The sequence below is a fragment of the Peromyscus californicus genome, unplaced genomic scaffold (assembly GCF_007827085.1).
Source record: "Peromyscus californicus insignis strain IS unplaced genomic scaffold, ASM782708v3 Scaffold_2__1_contigs__length_46816999, whole genome shotgun sequence".
Taxonomy (NCBI): domain Eukaryota; kingdom Metazoa; phylum Chordata; class Mammalia; order Rodentia; family Cricetidae; genus Peromyscus; species Peromyscus californicus.
Genome location: NW_026294540.1, coordinates 16,312,056 through 16,320,290, shown reverse-complemented (window position 1 = coordinate 16,320,290; position 8,235 = coordinate 16,312,056). Strand labels below are relative to the sequence as shown.

The 8,235-nt window shown below is 44.6% G+C and overlaps 1 long non-coding RNA gene across 1 annotated transcript; it reads right to left on the bottom strand.

The window, feature by feature from the left end:
- Window positions 1-240: 240 nt before the first annotated feature.
- Window positions 241-6,207, bottom strand: LOC128120597 (uncharacterized). Its single transcript, XR_008221907.1, has 4 exons — window positions 5,841-6,207; window positions 5,558-5,717; window positions 2,954-3,960; window positions 241-755 (listed from the first exon to the last, which is right to left on the bottom strand). It is a non-coding gene; the product is annotated as an uncharacterized LOC128120597 (long non-coding RNA).
- Window positions 6,208-8,235: the final 2,028 nt, after the last annotated feature.

Genomic DNA, 8,235 nt, shown 5'->3' with positions numbered 1-8,235 from the left:
CCCGGACTACCAGTTCAGGGGTGGCCCCGCCCACAATGGGCTGGGCCCCGCCCCCATGAATCATTAATTAAGAAAGCGTACTGCAGGTTGCCTGCAACCTGATCGTATGGAGGTATTTTCTCAATTGCGGTTCCCTCATCTCAGATGACTCTAGTTTGTGTAAAGCTGACATAAAACTAGCCAGTTCGGGCAGGGTCACAGCATCACTGTAAAAGAAAGGAGTTGAGCGAGAGCAAGGCAGACTTTTAAGCAAAGTTCTGTATTTCAGACAAATCTGTTGGGATAAGAGTGGGTTTCACCGAGGTTGGTGATAATAAACTGACCTCCCAAAACCTTTCAAAACTCAGACACCGGCAGCGCGAAGGTATTCAGTAGCTTGCACGTTCAGGATGGGTGTTTTAAAAAAAAAAAGGGTGGTAAGGGGCCCAGTGACTTCTGCTATCGCAGACTTCCGATCGATGGAGAAGAAAGCTATTTCCTAAGGATTGCTCCCTTCTCCGCTAAGAGAAGAGCACGTACTTGTCTTGCATGTGCAAATAATTTCATTTTCAATCACTGGAGTGCCACAAAGAAAGAGCTAGAGCTTTGCAGAGAAGCCTGGGGGTCGAACAGCGTCACGTCCCACCTCTAATTATCGGCACCATAATGGACTTTGCTCCGGTCTGAAAAACCTGGTGTCCAGGGGCATCGGCTGGCATTCACCCAGAGCAAACCACAAAGCCGTTGCTTCTCAGATTCCTTCTCCTTTGACCAACCTTCAAATGACAGAATAGAAGAGATTCTTAGCCAACTCCCCTTCGTGGGCGACTGAAAATTACCCGTCCTACAGTTTGGACAATAGATATTAATAAACGCAGTATTATTTTTCAAACTTTATTATCCACAAGAGAAATGTCCTTTTAATCACCGCGGTGTTGAATTGCAGCCGATGGATTCATTTCTATTTTAATTAGAAAACTCTAGAGAGTTCCCGTGCCAGCAACACAGGGCTGTTGCTTGCTAGACTTTGCCGGCCACTGGCAGGTGGCGAGAGCCTCATTATTCTGCGCAGGTCCTTTCCCTGACTGTTTTAGAAGGAACCACTAGGTTCTTTATCCTGCTTGTCAGTGGGTTATGCCGCAGCTGCGGATTATGCTAATTCTTGCTTACTTGCAAATAGGCCTGTGTTTATTTTGTGCCTCACCAGCTGTCAACAAAGACATTTTGGAAATAATTCCCATATTTAAAGGCAGACTTTGTTCAAGGGGTCCTGCTGCGAGTGTTCCCAGTATCTGGCCCACAGGACGGATTATTGGACTACCTCTGAAGTGGGAAAGCTGGGTGGGTGTGGCCCCAACCCACCGAAGTCCTGTTTAGTTTCCTTTCCTCATATCTCTGTCTCCTTAGCCTGTAAGTTTTGCTGGAGCCGAAACCGGGCCTGGTTTTTCTGCAAGAAACCTAAAATGTCGCTCTAACCGGTTCTTCACAGATTGGGAGGGAAAATCTCATTTTATGGTGGTTAGGGCGGCTGAAGATTTCATTGCTTTCAAATCAGCATTCGAGCAAACATCCTCTCAAATAGGAAACCTAACACTTCAGAGAGCCTGCCTCACTGTCCCTGAGGCTTTGAAAGCGTTCCTACTTAACAATCGCAGTGGAAAGCAGGTGACAGTCTATAAGCAAATAATTGCGTACCTGATCTTACTTCGGGGTTATATCCTATTTACGGGTCCTTTTCCAGATTTTATTTGATTTGATTTCATGGAAGAAGTAGAAGAATGTTTAATTACTTTTTTCAACAAGTATTGCTTTTCAAACCAAGTTGGGAAAAGTCAGCAAATCAAAGAGCATTTAATTTCCACCAGGTGTTTTTCTTAGAACCGTTTTTCCACCCAGCCATCTTTTCAGTTAATAGGTGAATTCAGATGAAACAATCCGTGTGTAAGAAACACTCCCACCCACACCGCTGAGAACACACTTTCATTCGTGGTTTCCCAGAAGGTTTAGCTCATTGTTTAAATTTCTCTCAAGTTACATTCACAGGCACCATCTCTGTCCCGTCCCCATCTGTGTCCCCCCCCCATGCAAAACACAATGTGAACAAAGGAAAAATTCAGCACACTTAAGATTCTCCTGGTGGGGGGTGGGGAGAGCACTGGACAAACTCCCTCGTGTCCAACAAACATGCAGACCTGATGAGCTACTGAAAGGTGGGAACTTAATACTGAACCCCACTTATCCCCAAGCTGCCTCAAATGGTCCAGATGCCAGCATGTAGTCATTGTTTACCCATCAAGCTTTGTACAAAACTTGAGTGTTGAAGGAGCAAATTAGCAGGATCTGTTCCTGAAAGGTTTAATTGAGGATATGCAAATTAATGCTAGTCGGCCCTTGACCTTTTGGGGGTGTGGTAATGAGAACACCCTTCCAAGTAAGTGAGGGCAGAGAGAGATGAGGCATCACACTGCACAGAGTGTTATGTGGGAGTCACAAATGGAGAGACACCAGTGAGGGACATTTCAAAGACAGCTTGAAAACTGTTTAGAGAACCTAGATCTACGACTGCCATTGGTTCAAATCCCACCACTGCCGCTCATCAGCTGTGTGTGTGTCAGTATGTGAGTGGATACATGGTGAAATATCCAGACCGTGGAGTATTATGCAGTGCTGCAAAGGGATGAGCTAACAAGTCATGAAAAGAAAAGTGGTGATGGGGATAATGGTGATGGTGATAAAAAAAAAAACGGTGATGATAGATGATAATGTTGATAATAATAGTGATTACGGTGATGGTGATATGATTATGGTGATGGCAATAATGATGGTAATGACGGTGATGGTGATAACGATGGTAATAAATAGTGATGATGGGATGATGATGGTGTGTGGTGGTGATAATGATGGTGACGTGGTAATCATGGTGGTTATGACAACAGTGAAAATATTTACAAGAAGTGTGCCTGAAATAAATCACCTTGTCATCCATTCTCAAAGTTCAGTCATGAGGCAGCTGCTGCTTTGGCTTCTCAAGATCTCTCAGAATGCTGAGAATCAACACTTCTTGGGGGAATGTGGCACCCTCTTGTCCTGAGCTGCTGGAATTGCATTTGGGGGACCAGTAAAGTTTCATGGCATGGGCATTATCATCTACAGACAGAAATGGTCCTATGGAGAAAACATCACTCAATAGTGAGAGGAAACACAACACTTTCTCTCTTTGCCAGGGCAAGGTGGTGCTGCATTGTTAAAGAATGCAGGCGAGTATGTCCATATATGAACTTAAGTGTTCATTTTTTTAATTCTTTGCAGGGTGTTTTTTGCTTTTTTGTTTTGAGGTAGGGTTTCTCTATGCAGCCCTGGCTTTCCTGGAACTAGCTCTGTAGACCAGGCTGACCTCGAACTCAGAGAAAGATCTGCCTACCTCTGCCTCCTGAGTGCTGTGATCAAAGGTGTGCATCACCATTAAATGTTCAACATTATTTCTCATGATGATGGCAGAGTTAGAATAAGTGGTACTCACTTTTTCCATGTGGGTTTACTCTTCCAGGTATAGACTCAGAGAACCAACCAAGTCTTCCTGCAGACCGAGGCTCAACCATGTTCAACACAAAACTTCAAGTTTCCTGTGCTCAGCTGAGACAAACAGCTTGAAGGGTATGAATATACCAGATGGCAAGCCGCAAATTTCTAAGGGTCACAGCTGGATAAGGCTCCCATGGATTCTGTTCTCATTTAGTTTCCTAATATTCAGATACATGGCCACACTGAATAATGTCACCCAGGGATGTTCAGAATGAATATGTTTAAAAAATACTCACCCAATAGTTCCTGCTACAGATGAATGGCAAGGGACAGCCTCTAGTCCCCACAGGCCATATCTGATCTACTCAGGGTGTGTCTGCTCCTCTCCACATCCTTCTTAGGAGCCCAGTGTCTTCATTCACTTACTACTGCTGTGATTACCACTATGACCAGAAGCAACTTGGGAAGGAAAGAATTTATTTCAGCTTACAGGCAACAGTCCACCAGGGAGGAAGGCAGGGATTATGGTAGTTTGAATGTTAATTGGCCCTCATAAGCTCATAGGGTGTGGCCCTTTTTGGAGGTGTGGCTTTTTTGGAGTGGGTGTGGACTTGTTGGAGGAAGTATGTCACTGTGGGGATGGGCTTCTCTTAGTATGGCACTCAGATCATTTCCTGTTGCCTGCAGGTCAAGATGTAGGACTCTCAGCTCCTTCTCCAGCACCATGTCTGCTTGCACACCACCATGTCACACCATGATGATAATGGACTAAACCTCTGAAAATGCAAGCCACCCCAATTAAATGTTTTTCCTTTATAAGAGTTGCCGTGGTCATGGTGTCTCTTCACAACAATAGAAAACCTAACTAAGACATGGATGTGGAGGCAGGGACGGGCAGAAGCCATGGAGGAATGCTGATGATGGGCTTGCTCTCTATGACTTCCTTAGCCTGCTTCCTTATACCATCCAAGACTACCTATCCAGGGGTAGCACTGCCCACAGTGGGCTAAGTCCCCAGCATATCAATCTAGAAAATGTACCACAGGCCCATCTAATGGAGGCAATCTCTCAGTTGAAATGCCCTCTTCCTGTGTAACCATAGCCTGAGTCAGGCTGGCAAAAGACTAACCAATACACCCAGAGAGGATGCTCAATTTAGAAATATTAAACCGAACTTAGAAACACTAAGAATATTCCTCGGTCCCCAAGACAGAAAGTGTTAAAAAAAAAAATTAAACTCTTATCATAATCACTAGACAGCATTTTGGCATGGTTATATGGCACAACTCAGTAAGGTCTATTTTCTCTTTCAGCTCAAGAGTGTATGAACAAACTCCATGTCACCCTAAACTAGGGGGAGCTTGTTATTCACTGTGCTGGCTAGTTTTTTGTCAACTTGACACAAGCTGAAGTCATTGGAGAAGAAGGAGCCTCCACTGAGAAAACGCCTCCATAAGATCAGGCTATAAGCAGGCCTGTAGAAATATAGAGCGTTTTCTTAATTAGTGATCAATGTGGGAAGGCCCAGTCCACTGTGGGTGGTGCCAACCCTGGTAGTCCTAAGTTCTATAAGGAAGCAGGCTAAGCAAGCCATGGGGAGCAAGCCAGTAAGCAACACCCATCCATGTCCTCTGCATCAGCTCCTGCCTCCAGGTTCCTGCCATGTTTTGAGTCCCCCATCCTGACTTCCTTCTGTGATGACCAGCGTTGTGGAAGTATAAGGCAAATAAACCCTTTCCTCCCGAACTTGCTTTTGGCCATGGTGTTTCATCACAGCAGTAGTAACCCTAAGACGTTGTATTTAATTTGTGCTGTGCCTTCATAAGCCCCAATTTAGAATTAGACAGAGCACATTGTGGTCTCCTTTGTAACCTTTTAATTATTTACAAAAGATTGGCAGTTGTCAGCATTCCATGGCCATTCTCGGTTAAAGGCTTAGCCTGAATGAATTCTGAAATATAAATTTAGAAAGCCGAGTCTAATCTGAACTGAATTTATGAGGTTCACAATCTTTATTTTCAAAATTCACTCAACACCCCCATCCCCTGAAGTCTACCTCCTGGAAAGACATATGTGAGCCGTTCACAGACCACCTTGTCTTCTATGTTCAAAGAACTCTTTCACAGTCAACCTGTTTCTCATGCCCTTCTTAACGCCGAAACTTTTTCTGGTTTAAATGGATGGGAAGCAGCGCATAAATTTCACTCAGAAGAGACCTGTAAATGAATAGAAGAGTAAAAGAAAAGAAAAGATCCTCACAGCCTGGAAGCGAGGAAATTATAAGAGAAAATATCAAAAAGGAATTGTCGTGAACTGGGAGAGCAGAGGATATTTCTAACCTTGATCCAGACACATCTGAGGGTGTGAGTGAAGAAGGGTATATCCCTAAGACTTCTTCCCAATTGCACCTGAGTAAATTCCACGTTCCTCAACGGTAGGTCCACAGCTGTGCCATCATGGATCACCCGCTTAAACCCGTGACTGACCTTTTCCTGTTCGCCGGCATCCTTCTCTCACACAGAATTGTTCCCAGGCAGTTGTTAGGACCAAGCAGAGCAATAGAGGTAGTTGTTGCTATGGTTTCCAGAACAGACTCATGCAAGCCATGAGGAGAATCAGCTTCTCCACTGATGCCCACTCTGAGGCTTGCTAAAATTTTTGTTTTCCAGTACCCCTGGTTCCCCAGTGAGCTGTTGAACTCCAGGATCCTAGCCGCCCGCAGCACGTGAACTACATTGAAAGACTTGAATAGAATCTTTTTTTTTACTATTTTTTCTAGTTAGCATACAAAGAAATAGGTCTCACTATGGCATTTCCATACACTGTCACAGCGTATACTGTCAGGGGCATGTGGCTTCAAGGATCATAAAAAGAGAATTGGGGACAGAAAGAGGAGGCACACTGAGTTCTCACAACCCCAGTTCAAAGTGACAGGAACCATTCACATTTATAAGTCATTGGCCAAAAATAGCCACATGACCTCAGGGAATTGTGCAAAACTTAGGGGTGTACATAAGATATTTGAGGAGTACAACTAGCCTCTGCCACACTCAGACATCCGAAGTCTTATCAAAACACCTTCTGAGAGCTCTACTGGAGCAATGGTAAGATCTGATTAACATTTATTCATTATTAGCAGAGTATTTTACACCTCAGCTGCCTCCACATTTGTTCTGTCAACTTGACTGAGTAGAAGAAAGCAAACACATGCAGGAGAATAGGATCAGAGGACATGGGGGGTCAACGTTATTAAGCTGTATTAAGCACTGTTTTATATGCCTCTTCCCTGGAGTTTTCCTTCTTCCTCTTCCTTTCCTCCTCCTCCTCCCCCTTCTTCTCCTCCTCCTCCCCCTCCTCCTCCCCCTCCTCCTCCTTCTCCTCCTCCTTCTCCTCCAAGACAGGGTTTCTCTGCGTAGCCCTCACTGTTCCTGGAAGTCACTCTTTAGACCAGGCTGGCCTTGAACTCACATAGATCCACCTGCCTCGGCCTCCCACATACTGGGATTAAAGGCCTGTGCACCACCACCACCCAGCAAGTTTTACTTCTAATAGGCCTTGATCCACAGTTCTTAGTGAAGAGCTGAGCTCTGGAGCCTTGGCCACTTTGTGAGCTTTAAGAGGAAAGTCATTTGAGCAACAGGCTTCCCTGACCTCCACGATTGAGTAGCTCATCTGTGTACTTGACTTTCTTTCACTTCCCCAGTGACTCTTCCACTAGCCCGTGTCAGATGGTGGCTGAATTCTGCTTCAGAGAGTTTAAGGGTTAGTCCAGGTGGGGAAGCCTTGATCAGATCTTAATCCCCACCCCCCCACACACCCCTTGCCAAAGAGCCAGGTGCTGAGTCAAAAGTCTCATTTTTCCCCAGATCCTCATGTGGCAAAGTGAGGTTTGCATCCTGGGGTGATATGCACAAAACAAGAGGGGTTTTATCACTTCCCACACTCACCACAAGCCCATACACACCAGTCCCCGCTGTTGCCGCTAAGTTCTGAACCCATCTCTCACTGGTCCTTTGCTGTGGCTATGCTGAGCAGAGACCACCCCTAGGGGTCCTAAAGATCCATGGAATTGTATTTCTAACCTTAAGAGGACACTTGGGGAAGAGCAAAATATGGTCCAGACAGCAGTCCTTATAACAGTGCAAAAAGAAGGCTACCAAGCTTCATTTCAATGCTATTAAGATGGTTTTAAAGCCTCGTGTTTTCTAAATATATTTAACAGCATGGAGAGATGCTTCTAGCGTATTGGTTTTTAATAGATGAATGAGTCCAATTTTCCAAAAACAGTGAAATAAAATATGTTTCTGAAAGTTTCCACCCGTTACTTATGAATACATTTCTTTGTTTTATGCCCAATACAAACAAGAGAAGGAAATAAATCAATATATTAACATGGTTATTTCTACTAGAAACATAAGTGGTTTTTCTTCTTTTTATGCTTCTTAAGTTTCGTCTTTCTGTAATAAGCATATATAACTTCATCGCTATGATGCCTCCATTAGTATACTCGATCGGTTAGTTTTTGTCAACTTGATACAAACTGGAGTCCCCTGGGAACAGAGTCCTCCGCTGAGGAATTACCCACATTAGGTTGACCTGTAAGCAAGTCTATGGGCCATTTTCTTGACTGATGTTGGATGTGGGAGGTCCCAGCCCACTGTGAGCAATGGACAGGCTGGGCAGGTTGTAGGAAGTAAGCCAGTAATCAGCATCCCTCCACGGCCTCTGCTTCCA